The sequence below is a fragment of the Canis aureus genome, chromosome 33 (genome assembly GCF_053574225.1).
Source record: "Canis aureus isolate CA01 chromosome 33, VMU_Caureus_v.1.0, whole genome shotgun sequence".
Classification (NCBI taxonomy): Eukaryota; Metazoa; Chordata; class Mammalia; order Carnivora; family Canidae; genus Canis; species Canis aureus.
In genome coordinates, this window is record NC_135643.1 from 25,499,732 (window position 1) to 25,517,586 (window position 17,855).

Sequence of the window (17,855 nt, forward strand, 5' to 3'; positions counted from 1 at the left end):
AAAATATGTGGCTAGAATCATAAAGCTCTACAAAATTGCACAGCAATTCTGTCACCATATTGACAAAAAAATGGGAAAAAGCAAACCAACAATTGTGGTGCATAGCAACGGCAAAGAGATGGAAAAAAATCATCTAGGATAATTGCAAAAAGACATCTAGCTCATGATTATAAGGTTTCTGTTGGAAAGGGCTCTAAGTCATAATACCTAAAAATCTAGAATAATCCTAACAAAATAAGAAAAAAAAATTACGCAAGGGCAGAAATTGGAAGAACCATATCCAACTAAATAGATTCTATAACTTATTCTGATATTACAGGTACCTTCCTGTATTGCTATAAATGTCATCTGCTTCATTCTCTCCTTAATGGTCAAAATCTTTGTGCTTTTCCTATGCCACATATGTGACAGTAAGAATTTCAACAAGCGTTATGGCCATATTGTAAAATTGTTACATAGTCAGGGGAAATTGAAGTTAATCCCAGAATCATGTGATTTCAGAGCTAGAGAGACTAGAGTATTGCCTAATCCATTCCTTGAGAAATGCTGGTACGAAAAAGCACAAACTGGTACACGCGTATCCACATGAAACATACAAATTGCAATTTCTAATTTCTTATGAGGAAATGACTGTATTCCTTGGATGGAGTACTTCATCCAAAGATCATTGACAGCAGGACTAATATGCGGCTAATGTTTCTTTAGGGCCTGTGCAGTCTGTTTAAAGATGTAAAAGCAAGATATATAAAAAGGTTTGGAAAGTAGGTCCTTTCTTGGAATCTCTAAATAGTACATGCCTTTTCCTACCTATTTCCATTGATTTATATATAAACCTTAAAATGAAAAAAAATCTTTCCCAAAAGCTTTAGGACTGAGGAGGAAAAACAAAGTTCCTGTTGGCAAACATCTAATACTAACTGCTAAAATATATTTGAAAAAATATTTCTTAATATAAAACCCTTCTTTTTATATTTCATAAAGGTCAAAAAAAAACAAGCCAAAATTAACATATGTGAAAAAAGTGAATTTTCAAAAAGCTAATTTTACCACTTTTGTTCTATCAATTCTGTTGCATATTTTAAGATGTACATTACGAAAAGCTACTAATTTGCCTCTTGGGAAAGGATTAAGCCCTAGATACCTTTATCCTTTGGGAGACAAATACCAACTGAGACTGCATGCATGTGTAGTTACTGAAACTACCAGATACTGTTAGTTCTCTGTGGCATAATTATATAAAAAGACAATCGGGCAAGTCCTTTAGGAGTTCTGGACCTTAAAAAAAAAAAAGGAGTTCTGGACCTGTTGAATTAGGGTTTCATTGTTACTAGATCTAGATCATACACTCCATGAACCTTAAAATTATTTAAATATCTTTTGAAAATCAGTTCTCAAATCATCTCAGTTACATTTCAAATCCCTTTAGTCAGCATGGGTCCACAAACAAATAATAAACAATTTCCCACCTTTTTTCAATCTATCTTTTCTTACTTTAGGGGTTTTAATTTGGATGGTTTTAGTTCACCTTATTTCTCAGTGTCACTTCCACATGGTACATATGTCTAATTTTCTAAATTTCAGGCTAGTCTTTTCTTTTCAAAAATAATTATAAGTTTCACCTCCTTATTTTTTTTTCTTTCTTGAGAGTTGCACATCTGGATTACTCCTTGCCATTAATCTCTTTCTTTCCAAACTAAATATTGTTTCTAGAACTGCAATGATCTGTTTTCATTTATTTTTAATTTTAAAGAAAATAGTTTTAGTCATTTCACCCAGTAAAAACCACACCTGTGATGTCCCACAGTCATGATATGAACACAGATATCCTAAACATTTACTTCTCTAAAAAGTTCTATCTGTTTGGGGCACCCAGGTGCTTATCAGCTAAATGTCTGCCTTGGGCCCAAGTTGCTATCCCAGGGTCCTAGGATTGATCTCCATGCTCTTTCATGGTTTCTCTCTGGCTCCCAGCTCAGGGGTAGTCTGCTTCTCCCTCTCTCTTTGCTCTCCTCCATGCTCTCTCTTGCTTTCTCTCAAACAAATAAATAAAATATTTAGAAAAAAAACTGATCCTTTTATTACTTTACCAGTGGACAAGGTGTTTGGTGTCCAAGCAACCTCTAGCTGCTGCAGAGAACTATTACTTTCTTTGCTATTTCTCTCCTCAAACTGTCAAACACACTACAGAAAGGTGTACTTGCCCTCATATGTCACAGCATTAGGACTATTATTTACATACTGTCACTTACTGAAATTTCTGCAGTTATATTCCCTTGGGCACCTTCAATAGGGGAAATTCTAGGACACCAAGAAAGTGTTTTAATTTACCATTTGCAAAAATCCAGTTCTCCACAACCTTTATCTTTTTCTATGAAGAAGAATAGGACTTGTTCCTCCTGTGCTTTCAGGGAGTCAGGAGGAATTTTACCTTGATCATTTTATGACTCTATTAGAGAAGAATACTGAACTGGAAATCAGGGAATATACATTCCAACCTTGACAGTTAGAAACTAACTTTAGGACTTTTTTAAAAGTCCCTTATTCATTATTATTTCCAAAAATTGAAGGGAGAAGAGAGACTATGCACTTTTCTTGTCTGTGAATCTATTCCTCATTTTCTCTCTCACAACGATATGATTCTGCATATTCTATATTTAATTCATATGGTCCCAGATTTTAAATATCTCTTCGTGTGTTTCAATTTTATGAATTCGGATTGTCACAGCCCTGTTAAATTGTTTTATTCCTGCTTTAGTCTCCTGCCCAACCACCAAGTTAATTAGCATCCTCTCAAAACCTTTTTGAAATAGATCAGGATACCAATTGGTAAATAAAGAAAACAATGTGTTAATCATCAGTGATGTAAACCACACATCCAGAAATAATGACTTTGAACATTCATGTATCTGTACCAAAAATGGAGCCCTGGAGGTAAAGAGGTGGATCTGAGAACATAATCTGCGTTTGATTCTGCATCTGAAAGACCCTTCATATCCTCTGGTACTTGTGCCCTAAATGTGTAGTTAATTCTTCAATATTTATGAACTTGAAATGATCATCTCTTATGAAAAATTTCATGCTTTTTTATGGTTGGTAGTGTTAAGAATTGTCTTTATATTGACTTCTGTCTTGTCTTTATATTGACTTCTCTTCCCTCTTTGTGGCAGCAGACAGAAAAGCCATGGTAGAGATGAAGAGTTTTACATTAATGGCTTCAAAACACTGAGACATTACATATGAAAGAAAGGATTCCAAAGCCTCCTTTCAAAATGAAAGCAAAGTTTCACTTTAATGCGCAAGAAAACTTCACCAGCTGGCTACATTGCATGTACTTGGCATGCTGGTTGCTAAGTTTATTAGATATTTTACAGTCCTGGAAACTAAAGATAATGGAGTCAGTTCCCACATGAGGCATCAAGAATTGAGAGTCAGTCAAGCTACAATACATGATGGAGGAGTGAATACACCAGGATACACACACTAAGATAAATTGATCTGAAGTCATTAAAGAGACATTGTCAAGTATTTAGCATATTTAGCTTTTAATTCTTGACTATTATCTGCTGGTTGCAATGCCCTTTTGAAAGATTTACAAAGGAAATATTTTCCTTTGGATTATTTTTCCCTTTCCAGTTGATCAAAATTCATTATTTCCCTCTACCCACTCCCAGCCATCTCCACTTTAACAGTTAGGAAATAAAGAGACAGATTTTGACATTACTTTTGTCCCAAATGCTGTTTACTATGTCATCAAGGCATTAAATTAAACAGTATTAACTTATCAATTTTAGGCAAGAAAATCATTCACTAATTTCATAAGATTCAACTTAATATTAGAATATTACAAGAAATGGAGGGCAGCCTGGGTGGCTCAGCGGTTAAGCGCCGCCTTTGGCCCAGGGCATGATCCTGGAGTCCTGGGATCAAGTCCCACGTCGGGCTCCCTGCATAGAACCTGCTTTTCCCTCCTCCTGTGTCTCTGCCTCTCTCTCTCTCTGTGTATCTCATGAATAAATAAATAAAATCTTAAAAAAAGAATATTACAAGAAATGGTGTGTATCTAATAACTGACTGCAATATATAGTAATTTTCTACAGTCAGTAGCAAAGAGATTTTATAATATCAAGAATATTTATAAAAGATTCTTTTTTGAGTTGATAAGTAATCAACAAGCATGAATATTGTCTAATACATAGTCAATATTCCTATTCCAAAGTACTTAGAACAACATCTGCACTGCTCCAAAATGTACATTAATGTTGACTAATAGAGCCTGAAACCTATGACTACAACCAGAGACTATAACCTTTGGCCACTCTCAAGAAGTATGGTTTGGGGGAAATTTCTTATTTCCTCTTTGTTGCATTTCTTCATCTGTTAAATTGGATGATGGGCAAATGGTTGGGATACATGAGCCCTAATATTTAAAAAATCTTTTGTGATACAACCAACATACAAATTCTAGTGAAATATTACCTCGACTGTTTGAAGATGCAGAATTACAAGGATAATGAAAAGTAAGTTGAAAGCATTAAATCAATCTCAACCTTTTCCAGATTGGATACTTTGGGGCCTGTTTGTACCACTAGGAAGGAAAAAATGACTTAGTTTGGCAGGTGGGGTGAGGGGAAGAAAGCTTCCAAGAAATGAAATTGGATAAATTTAGATGTTTTGTGATTGTAGCTACTGAACATGTTTTATACTGGCACAATATGCTCTCTGATATTGGAATACCGTCAAAATCCATTTAAATCATGCCAAAGAAATGTTAAATGGTGATGAGAGGGCTGGAATTGAAGCTGATAACAGTAGTAAAGACCTACTCACACTGACAAATTTGATGGGGGAATCTGACCTAGCAGATCACTCAAGTAGTAGAAGAATCTTCGTGTAGCAGCTTTCTCCTGGAATTCACAAGGGGATGACACTTTGGCAAAAAGCTGTTCCCACCATCATCTCCAACCCCTGCTGGAATGTATGAGGTTTTACAGTCAAATCACATCCAAGGAAAGAACCAATCTAATTTATAATCTGTGAGAAACATGAAGATAATAGTATAATTTGTAGGACTACTAACCGAAATGTCAACTTAGGAATTTAGGTGATGAATATTTTCTCTTCAGAAAGATATCAGTAATTAACCTGCCAGAAGTAAGTAATTTTTTCTCTTTTTTTGTAGACTTAATGAAGAGCAGAGAGAGATAGGAAAGAAAGCCGAAAGGAAAAGGGAAAGGAAAAGAAAGAAGAAATGATAAAGTCAGGGATTGTAGACACGGAAGAAAGGAATGGGAGAAAGAAGAAAAGAAGACAGAAGAACCTCCCTTTAAGCCAAATGAGAAAGAAAGAAAGGAGCCAGTGAAGGTGAAAGACAAGCAGACAAAGTAATTCCAAGTCCAACATATAAATATAATGTTATATTGTTGGAAATTATCAGGAGGCAAAATGAAAGCAATTGTTTTTTTTTAAGATCAAAACTATCTGCAAACCTATGCACTTTATGTTCATAAAATACCTCTTTCTTCCCTTTGTAATCATCTGAGCAACAGGGTGGACTTTTAGAATTTTGAATAGGTGGTCCAAAGATTAGTGAAGTCAACTATTTAAATGTCTATGGACAGACAAGCCCTACAAAAGACTATATGAAAAGGAGTAGACAAAACTGAAATATTCCTTGTGAATCAATGAAATGAGAAGAGTGGACGACATAGTAGAAGACTAACATCCAGATTGTGGAGAAAGCCTTGGGCTCTTTTTTCCTTTCCTTTTTTTACATTAAAAGTGTCTTGGATTTTAATTGATTTATCTATTAGACTGTGGAAAGATCCATTTACTCAAAGTTTTAATGAACCTATTGCTTAAAGGTATTCATTTGTGTTTCATAGAATCAAGGAAAGTTGTTGAGAACCATGCAGATGAGTAGAGTTTAATCAGCGCCAACATTTATGGGTCAGAGACATTGTATATATTAAATGAACTAACTCAATGGAATCCAGAAGAGCTTAGAAGAAGCTAGAATTCAGAAAAAAATAGTTGAAATTCAAGGATTTAGATTTCCAGGGATGGAGAGACTCAGTTAATTTTGGATTTATTTTTAAGTGTTGTTCAGGATCATCTGAATTTTGTAGCTTGGTTTAAATCAAGGTGCTACACATTAGCCAGGAACCCTTCCCAGTTTGACTGCCCAAGAGTTGACTCACTTAGCAGAAAAACTGACACTGTCCATTGACCTATGGCTTATTTTTTTTCCCCCTATGGCCTGTTTATAATGGCTCTGGGAACTCCTCCTTAGAATGAGAAAGAAGTTTTAGAAAGAATTCAGAAGGGGGTTTTATGACCTTTGAAGACCTCAGCATTTGAAATTGTATGTTCAAGCTGGTCATTCAGATGTATATGATATTGTAAACTTACTAAAGTTCCCTACTGAAGTAGTGGAAAAGGGACAACACTGGAAATTGTGGGTTAGGTAAGAGTTGGAATACTTTATGGGGGAAAAATGACAGTGAATTGTCCATGTTTGGAACAGTCTATAGGTCCTGCTTTATTTCATTTGTGGCAAACACTGCTAGAGATAGGACTAGAGCCTCTTAGTAAAGTGGAATATACTTCACTTTATATAAGTCCTTTCTGAATATACTCAGAATGTGCAGTGCCTAAGACAGGAGGGGGAATTTATGAATTACAGCAGGAATATGTCCATGAAGTTTTATAGGAATAAGACTCCAAGAAAGAAAAACAAGTAAAGGGTTTAGAAATTATATGAGTAAAAGGAGTTGCACATATTTTCAAAAGCCACAAATGCTTCAGTGTCTATGGGCTAGGTTTGCCAGTTTCTGAAAGGGTATTTTATAGTGTGAAGATAAGGTGAGAAGCATATAAAAATTTTGACACATGGGAAGGTAGAAAAGAACTCAAGAAAAAAAGAAGAACTCAAGTCTTTCGGTGCTTTTTGCTAAGAAGAATATGGGAAGATATTATTAATGAAATTATACTGGATTTAGTGATTACTTGGATCTTAACATTGAAATTCAGCTAAAGAAGCTCAACTTGCTGACAGAAATGGAATATTTTGCCAAATTGTCCCTGTTAGTATATGAAACTTGTGAGAATAAGAGGGTGAGTTAACATTATGTGTTTTTAGAAATCAAGACAAACAGCAAGATAGAGTGGGGTTGGAATTGGAAACTTCAGGTGAAATCTGAAAAGTGGGAATGGAAGTGTATATAATTCAAGTACCTACGTTGAAGTTCTTTATAACTCATATTCCACGAAATTGGTGTAAAGAGGTCTCCCTAGAGTCTGGATAAGCAATTAGATTGCTCCTTGTACAAACTGAATGCAGTTTCAGCATAGATATGATCAATCTACCAATTGAACCATCGTGCCACAGAGACTCATGTCTCCAGGGATGCAGGAACTAAGAGCATAGGAGAGATAGCTAAGGATGTTCCTGGTAAAGGAAGAGATGATGCTGTGCACTAAATGAACTTCTCGTAAGACAGAAGAGCAGACTCTGGTAAAACAGAAATGGCTACTGTTCTGTTATTATCATAGGTATAATACTTTCTAACAAATACCATGTTGGGAATCTGATTCTAGATGTGCTGAGGCTGGGTCAACTGGGTTAGAGTAAAAAAAAGTCAGCCATATTGAACCCATCAGAGAATATGTTTAATTAACATAATTTCTCCTCCTCCTTATAAGAGAGAAAAACTGGGAGAAATATGATATCCACCCAAAAATACTCTGTTCCAGTGTATAGAGCTCGGAAAAACAAAAAAGACCCTCCCCTCAAGGAGGAAAATAATATGGCAGAGATGTAGGCTATGTTCTTGGTGGTGTTAAACTTTTATAACATATATTTGAACCAACAGCTGTTGTATCCATAGTCATCCAAATCCAAAAGCAAGTAATTAGGAATTAGAAAGACTCAAGTTAGAAAAGTTCAGTTTGGAGGAGAAGCCAAGAAGTTATCTAGTTATCTGAAGTTATCTAGGTAATAGGACAAAACTGGGAAGAAATTCTGCAAATAGAAATGAAAACAATTATCTAAAATATTTAAGAAAAAGGAATGGCATTGCACAATCAGTTGGAGAAGGAACATAGGATAAATAACATCAAATAAAAGAGTAAAAACTCTTATCCTTCAAGACAATAATCTAAATATAAGACCTCTGGAACTAGGTAGTCATTCCAAAAAGGCATGAAAGGCACCAGTTCCTACAACACTACAAGAGTTGTATGGAATTAATGCCTCTTGGAAGGGAAAGACAAAAAAGCAGTTATGCATGTCAGTAATAATGATAAATGTAAGGAGACCTGACTCTGATTAAAAGACAAAGTCTATTGCATTGCATGTAATTTATAAGAATTAGAAAGGAAAAACAAAATTTTTCACTATTGGCATATTTACTTGCATAACCCCTCAGCCCCCAGAGAAACAACTGATTAGTAGAATCTTAAAGAATGTTGTGCAAGTTTTTGGATATAAAACTGATATGTAAACATTAATTGCATCTTCATATATTATGCAAAAATAATTAGAATTTAAGAATATATTTCCAATGAAAACAAAATGATGACATGCCTAGAAGTCTGACAAATCATATGCAATATTTTGGGATACCTGGTTGGCTCAGTAGGTTAAGCATCCTACTTGTGATTTTGGCTCTGTCATGCTCTCATGGGTCATAGGATCCCACTCTACTCAGTGGGGAGTCTGCTTGAGATTCTCTCCCTTTGTTCCACCCCCAACTCATGTTCTCTTTCAAATCAATAGATAAATCTTTTAAAAAAAGATATGCAATATCTTTATGTAGAAAATATAAGAAAGTATAGAAAGAAATTAAATAAAACTTACATAAGTGGAGAAGTTGACTTTGGTCAAGGATAGGAAAATTCAATGCCATAAAGTAGTCAATTATTTTCTATTGATATATGGATTCAATGAATTCTAATCAGAATACAAATAGGATTTTTGTTCATGAAAATTAGCATGCTGATACTAAAACATATGAGACATCAAAAAGCCACAGTTAGCTAAGAAATTCCTAAAGGAAAAGTATGAGAAGACCTATACTAGATATCAGAATTATTATTAAGTAGAAGTGATACAGGAATGGAAAAATGAGATTAATGGAACAGAACAGAGTACGTCAAAACAGATCACCATATACAGAGATTTAAAATATTACAGTATTTTTATGGGGGAGGGGAATTAAGTGGGAAAAGGATGGGGAATTTAATTAATAATGCTGAAAAAATAAGTTATCTATATGGAGAAAAAGGTGATGGGATCTATATATGAAAAAAGTTAAATGAGATCACACTTCATACCTCATAAAGCGATGCATCCCAGATCAAGTTTAATATTATACTCACGGGACCTGTGATGGGTAATTTTATGTGTCAACTTGACTAACCCACAGAGTGCCCAGATATTTGGTCAAATGCTTTTCTGGTGTTTCTGTGCTGCTATTTTTGGATTAGATTAACATTTAAATCAGTTGACTGAGTAAAAAAGATTGCCCTCCTCAAGAGGGTGAGGACTCAGTTGGAGGACTGAATAAAGCAAAAGGCTGACGCTTCAACTAATAAGTAAGAATTCTGACAGCCTTGAATCTAGGACGTCAGCTCTTCTTAGCTTTACAGCAGCCTGCCAATCTTCAGACCTCGATTGGGATATTGGTTCTACAAATTTGGACTTGCTGGCCTCCATATCGTGTGAGCCGATTCCTCATTAAAAGTCTCATTTCCTATTTACATATCCTATTGGTTTATTTCTAGGGAAAACCTTAACTAATACAGGACTTTTAACTTTCTCAATAGACTTAAAACTAAGTCTAATACAGGAAATTAATTTTCTCTTTCAATGTTTGCCATCTTGGCTTGTCTTGGCTTCAAAGCATAAATTGCAGTACACGGGGTGTATACATAAGAAGTTATTGTTTGTATATACATGGTGTACAAAGGCAAGAATCTAAGAGCTTTCTAGTAAATATTCTTCAGGCATCAGTCTACAAATAGAACCCTGCCATTCTGTTATCATGAGAAGTAGACTCAAGAAAGAACACAGGGAAAAAACATTTTGTCATTCTGTGATCATGAGGGGTGGACTCACGAACACAGAGAAAAAAAAAATATTCATATTAAAGGATGCAAGTATACTTACTGGCAAGTACTTATAAAAAATGCTCTGCATATCAGTTAATAACTAGGGGAAGATTTCTCATTTTACTTACCACTCCTCCAAAGATTTTGAATTAAAACATTTGGAGAGAATGTGCATTTTTAATAACTTCAAGGTGATTTTGATACACACCAAAGTTTAAGAACAATTGACTGGCTAGAAAAAAAAACACTAAACTAAAACCTAATAAAGAGGAACTGATCCAAAAAACAAACAAATATAGGGGAAGGGAAGAAAGGTGAGTAAATAACCCCCAGAGTTACGACTAAGTGTTGGCAAGTGTTTTTATGCTTCTCTGTGTACTGATAGAATATAACAGCTGGTGTAGGCATTAATCATTAACTTAAAGCAGATTAAAATAAGTTAAAAGCTGAAAGAAGAACCTCAGCATGAATGGATGGTCAGAAAAAAGGCTGAAACTCAAAAAAGCATTGCCGTATTTTTAAATACGCTTTTCAAATGAAAGGTATGGACCAAGAAGTGTTAGAATCACACTGTATGGGAAAGGTCCTATAAAGTTAATTGGCAACAGAGATGAATAAGCTTAATTAAACTAACTTGTTTCTTTCAGAAAGGAAAATAATCAACATACCAAAATGATAAAAAGTGGCATCAAGGAAATGAAGCCCCAGGTAAAAGAAAAGGTAGTTAGAACTCACTTTTCAAGATCACTGAAGGGATGACTGCCTGCCTCTTCTTTACACACACACCTGTGCCAGCAGCACTGTGCTACTGCAAGTCTTGAAATCTGCCATACTCCGTCACACTTGTATGGCAAGCCAGAGAGCTGAGGCCATCTTCTTACCAAGAACAAGACCTTTCATTTTGTTAAATCCAGTTTTTCTTTCAAAATTTTGCCTGTGCATCTCCATCTCCATGAAACTTCTCCATATAGAGGTGTAGTTCCCAGGCAGTTGCCTTAAAGCATGTGTAGACCTATATTGTTATACATTCCCTTTTGGTAATCTTTATTTTATTAATATGGGTCTCCCTCAATTTTTTGTATTATCCTTTTTTGAGATATAATTGATATATAACACTATATTAGTTTTAGGTACACAAGAATTTAAGAAATAATGTTTCTTTTCTTTATATCCTTAACCAGTAGAACAGCATAGGGAACAGAATGCAGTTAAATATATGTAAATACACAAGTGTGTGCACGTGCACACACACACACACATACACACATATTAGTTTCCTAGGGCAGCCATAACAAAATAGCTCAGACTGGGTGGCTTAAGCAACATAATTTTATTTTCTCACAGTTCTGGAGGTTACAAGTCCAAGATCAAAGTATTGGCTAGACTGGTTTCTCCTGAAGCTTCCCTTCTTGGTTTGCAGATGGCCATCTTCTTGCTGTGTCCTCACATTGTTTTTCCTCTGTGGAGCACATCCTTGGTTGTCTCTCTGTGTGTCCTAATGACCTCCTATTAAGAGGACATCAGTCAGATGTCCTTAAAGGTCTCATTTTAACTGGGACTGTTAGGACTTCAACAATATACATTTTAGGGACATGGTTCAGCTATCTATATATCTACATATCTCTCTATGGATATCCATCTATCTATGTATCAGCTACATAGAGATATATAGATATGGTAAATGAACAAACAAATTAGAGAATATATGGTCATTATATGCAAAGGTGCTGAACTCGTGACTGTGACCATGAGCCAATCATTAATAAAAACTGAAATACAGTGGGAATTTAAAAATATGTCCCTGACATAGAAATGTGCAAATCTTGTTCTATACTCCAAAGGTGGGTCAAGGAAAGTTGATTACAGGAGTTATAGAATGAAGAGTTACAATGACTTATAATCGAGGTTCATTGAGAACAAGCCATGCAGAAGTAACTTCGTTCCTGTTTCAAAGGGTTACCTGACGAATAGAATGTGAACAATGATGTCAGCATATATAAGGCAAAGTATCTAATTTTCTATATTTATGTTAAAGGTATAGAAATACCGGATAATAATGCAATTATCTGAATCCATACATGTTTTTAAAAATCTTTGCGAAAAGGAGAGATTCATGGAGTCATGCCAACTAAGGCAAGCTCTTTGGTGACAAGTCACAGAATTTCCTTCATTAGCTCTGTCTTGTTAAATGTTTTTATCAGCTAAAACATTGGCTATTAGATTGGAATGGCTAATCTATTAGATGATAGGTTCAGTGTTCATAATGATTTTAGGAGATTTAAATTGTTACAGTTTGAGAAATACAGTTGACTGTTTAAAAAATATTTTATTTATTTATTCATGAGAGACTCAGAGAGAGAGGCAGAGAGATAGGCAGAGGAAGAAGCAGGCTCCCCAAGGGGAGCCTGATGTGGGACTCAATCCCAGGACCCCAGGATTATGACCTCAGCCGAAGGCAGACACTCAACCACTGAGTCACCCAAGTGTCCCAATATAGTTGACTTTTAAGATTGAAATGCTAAGGGATGTATTCAGGTACAAACATTAGTTATATAAACAAAATTTGAAAAACACCTATTTTTATTTGTCTGGAAACTCAACATTAGAAAGCAATATAATACAGCTGCACATTTTACCCTAATCTAGACATAGAATTAATTCACCTTAGAGACTATTAATAACAATAGCTTATGATTTTTAATGTCTTTATATATCAGTACTGTGCTAGATATTTTATATACATTGTGTGATTTAATTTATCCAATAACCCTAAAATGCATGTTCTATAATTATTTCTACTATAGCATTGAGAAAGCTGTGGTTTCATGTAATATTTACTCTTGCAAACTCACACAGGTATTGTAGAATAAATTTTGAATCTATGTCTTCCTGGTTCCTAACTTCAAAATTTTAAATGCAATTTAAATTACAATTAAAACATGGAGCTAAACAGCTTAGCATACTGTTCTTTCCCAGGCAATTTTCTATTATAATCACCTTTAACAGTTCTCAGCTGGAATTTGGGGTGGTATAATTTGAAGAAGCATGTTTATATCATCCCTCATTTCACATCTTATTTCTGAAATATTTTAACTCATTTACAAATATTGTGTTCATTTTCAGAATGTTTTTTTTTTCTTTGAAAGACAGAGGTAGGAGTGGGGGCTCACACAGACCTTCCAAACTGTGAATGCCACAAGTGATGACTGGTTTTTGTTTTCTAAAGCAGGCTAAAAGATCCTCATTTCACTGCCTTTTGTTGTTGTTGTTGTTAGCTTTCATTTTGTTTTTATATTATCTAAAGCAGTTAACCAGCTGCACCCTCATTGAGCCTAGAAGACACAGTCTCATATATGACAACACTTTTAACATATGTTTTTAAGAATAAATTATTCCAGTTTTAAGAATAATGGCTTTAATTGGTTTCAAGATCCCTACAATTGTATAAAATTTGAATAAATATTTTCTATTGTTTTTATATGTTATGATTCATTTTATTAATTCAATTCTTATATTTAAGTTCTAGTATTTCATCAAAGCAGGAATTTGTCTCATCGGATTTCTCAAATCCAATTAAACTAAAAACAGTAAATATCCTAAATAAGAATAGATATCTGACTAAAGTCAATTCAACAATTAAACTTTTACCCTATTAATAATGCACCTAGAAGCTAAACCGAATAACTAACTCTATGATCAGCTTTAAATTCTGAACTCTGTTGTGTTATCTTACCATAAAAATTCTGTTGATTTTACGAATCTCACCCTTTCAGGTTTTATTGATGTTATTCTTATCTGTATTAATTTCAAAGGGGGCTTTAGCACAGAAGAAACCTATAACTGGAGTTCAATATATGTATTGAAAAGCTTTTTCTGTGACTTAGTAATGGAATACTGTTAGGGTCAGAATATGTCATGGTCTGGAAGAGAGCATTTTTTGTGTAATTTATTTTTTATGTAAAATCAATATTCTATTTATATTGTATATTATATACTGATATAGCATGGTGGGACAACTCCCTTGTCTTCAAGAAACTTATAGCAGATATTTAAAGATGTAATAAAGTTTATCCATTTTGGTTTAAAACATTTTAAAATTTATTTCTATCAAGACTTTAAAGCTTTCCAACTAAGGACAGAGAAGAACAGATTTCTCTCATCCCATCTTGTTTGCTGTAATGGGTCTCTAGTCTTTGAGGTAAAATGCAGTTATATTATACCTTAATTGTGAAATTATATAATTTAAAACATGGTTATTTCATTAAAATTGATACTTTTGGTAGTCAAAAATGATTTGTCTCATTGAATGTACAGACAATGCCAGAGAAACTCCATAATAATTAGTGCAGGAACAGAGAATTATAAATGCATAATTTATAAAGGTAATGAGAATACCTCAAGCCAATCACCACCATTACCTTGCTAGGCTCATGAAATCACCAGAGTGGCTTGGAGGAAGGGAAGGATGTGTTTGTTTACAGTGGGCAGTCATGAATACCTTGCTATGGCTGATTACCACTCTGACTACTAGAAAATGGAACTGTTATACACAACAGCATCTGCTGAGCTGGAGTACTGCAATGCCCAGATTGCCTATTACGGAATTCCAGAGACTATTTGCCAGCAATAGACTTCATTTTGCCAATGGGTAATTTGCAGTTTGCTGTGTCATCAGAATCTGAACATGTCACATCTTCTCCTCATCAGAGCCAATCCAATGGCAAAGTGCTATTGAAGCAGCTGTCAAGTATGCAAAAAAACTACAGAGAAAGCACAAAGTGACAGCAGATGCTATGCAAATCAGCAGTGGACACAGAATATGCACTAGCAGAAACAATCACATACAGACCTGTGAAGTTCCTGACACTATGCAATGTGAAGACAATGCAACTCCGCCTCAGATAAAATATCACAGGTGGATAAATCAAAGACCCTGTGAAGAATGAGGAAGGGCTTGTAAAGAGAAATGGTAAGTGCTAGATTATATGCTAAAATACCTGTGCACTAGGTGGAAATTGTAAAACATACTTTTGGTAATTATTTCAGAAAAAGAAAAATAGCAGAAAATGTGTACAACCACGTCTAAGATTTAGAATTGTTCATCATTAGAGGGAAAAGTTCTATTAATTAGATAATGTTCATGTTACTAAATGCTATTTGAAATATCTGTAATTCCTGCACTAATTTTGAAGTAAAACAAAATTTTTATTTTAAAAATGATACATAAAATATATTTATAATCTATAAATCTCTGTTTTTTGAAATTTTCCTTATTTTTTTCTTACAAAGCACTGAAATATTTTGAATACCACTCATCATTATTGTATAATTATAAGATATTTGAATTATAATACATTTAAGAAGTTATGTTTTCACAAGAATCCAGGCTCAAGGAGCCTCTGTGTAACAGCCTTTAATGAATGCTCATTTGCCCTATCCATGCACACTTGGGTGGTGGAAATGCCACTGCCTCTTGAGGCCAGCTGCCCCCCCCCTTTTATTAAAATAGCAGTTACAATTAACCAACATCATAAATGAAGCCAAAATTTGCTATCTTGTGACATTACTGGTCACAGACACATAAAATATCCAGTGTTTCTTCTTCTTTCTCTATTCGCTCATTTCCTCGATTCAGCCCCCAAGGCCTGTCAGTCCTATACCTTTACTGATTACCTTTGTATATATTCCCCCCCTTTTGTTCTATGCCACCTCCCTAATTATGCACTTCCCAAGTCTGCCAGAATTAGTGAATAGCTTTCTGAGAGTTTCCTTACTTTTAGCTTATTGTTGCTACAGTTCTTCCCTAACGTCACAACCATCTTTCTTCTACAAAACTGTTTGAGCTTCTAGAATATCCAGTAGACCCTAAGAGAAAAGTCAGTAGTACATTTATTAGTGTAGGTAACACCAGCTATTATGAAACACCCACACACACACACACAAAAATGAAACACCCACCCACAAAGGCTCAGTGGCCAGTGGGAACACAGACCCCTGTCTTCATCTTTTGGCACTCTCATCTTCCAAGACTAGGATTCTTTTCCTTTGCAGGCTAAGAACTGGGAAGAGATGGTGGAGAAAGCTCATCTGTTGTTAATCATGCTGGACTGGAAGTGACACACATAACTTCAATTCAAATTCCATTGTTAAGTCACTCAGCCTCTCTTAGATGTCAGTTAGAGAGTCTCTGCCTTGGCAGCAGTTACCCCAAATCAATGGGGAATGGGATTATAATATAGGATGGGATGCAAATCTTTAGTAAACAATTGGTACTTTTTTTTTTTTTTTAACCAGGACTAACAAAATTTCACAGTAGAGTATCTAAAGCAAAGACTTCTCATCAAATTTCAGCTTGAACTTTTACCTTATCTGTTCACAATCCTTAAACTCCATTCCTCATATTACTTATATTTTCCCCCAAGAGTATCATTTATTGAGATGTCCCTATGCCTTCAGGTCCATCTCAGAAAGCTTTATTTCACCTCTCCTCACTTTCATGAACCCTTGAAATCCAAATTTCAAGTCTCAATTTAAATTATGTTCTTCTCTAAAATTTTCTTTAATAATCCCATGTAATTAGCTCCTTCCAGATCATTTCTTAGCACTTCTGTATTTTTAGCAGGACTATTTATATGCCTGCCTCTCCATTGTTTTGTGCATCTTCTTAAAAGTTTTTCCTTCCTATATCTCTTTTCTGGTGCCTTACTCTGTTGGCAAATAATGGCATGGCATCACAGCTATCACTTACAGAATCTGCTATGTGTCAGACAATAGTCTAAGTTTTTTTTTTAATGTAGATTATCTTACATTATCCTCATAACAACCTAATGAATTAGGCACTAAATTATCGCTATCTTATAAAAAAGAAAGTTAGAAACAGAATGGTCATGCACTTTCTGCAGGTTCACATAGCTAATAAGTGGTGAGTTGGGATATCAATCCAGTCTGACCCCAAAAGATACACTTTCAATCACTATGTTACAGCAGATTATTACTCAATAATTATTGGATATATTTTTGTCATAGTTTATAATTCATTCTGACTTTCCTTACAATGTTACTTGAAAAATCATGAATCATTTTCATTTTTAAAATAATATTCTCTGTTACTAAAATTACTAAGCATTTGCTATTTCCAATGAAAGGCATTCTCTGAAACTCTAATTCCTTTAAAGCTTTCAGTTATGAAACCAACCTGAGAGAAGTAATACTTCTTTGCATGTTTTGTTTAGATAGACTGCATGTTCTCAGGGTCAATATAAAATGGGCTTCAAAGCTTTAAAAACTAATAAATATAACATCAAAATTTAGAATCAGAGTAATCAATTTCACGCTTGATGTTTTATTTATTAGTTTCCTTGATTCTAAGTTTTTTTCTTATGAAAATATAGTTCTATTAACTATATTAACAATCATTCCATGGATTTGAAAATAGATTCCCTAAGTAATTCTACAGTTGTTTCATGGTATATTTTCTTCCTATCTTGCTGCCTGCAAGTAAACAATGTAAAAGAATAAATTTTGCTTAGCGATTAAGTCTATCTTTAGATGTAGAAAATCCTTGAGATCTCTATATCTTCGTGTAAAATGTGTTCCTCAGGTTGACATCAGTGGTTTCCCCCTCCCCCATTTAGTCATATTTACTCTTATCTGTCTTCTGGGTCTTTTTTATCAGTTGACTTGCTTTTACATCATGAGAGATACATAATGTCCATGTATAGAAATAAATATCTTCTGTTTATGCA

At 34.5% G+C, this 17,855-nt stretch overlaps 1 long non-coding RNA gene across 1 annotated transcript; it reads right to left on the reverse strand.

Annotated features, from left to right (window-relative positions):
• Window positions 1–11,428: 11,428 nt before the first annotated feature.
• Window positions 11,429–16,213, reverse strand: LOC144304191 (uncharacterized). The gene is made up of 4 exons (XR_013371140.1): window positions 16,069–16,213; window positions 15,885–15,975; window positions 14,960–15,043; window positions 11,429–11,616 (listed from the first exon to the last, which is right to left on the reverse strand). It is a non-coding gene; the product is annotated as an uncharacterized LOC144304191 (long non-coding RNA).
• Window positions 16,214–17,855: the final 1,642 nt, after the last annotated feature.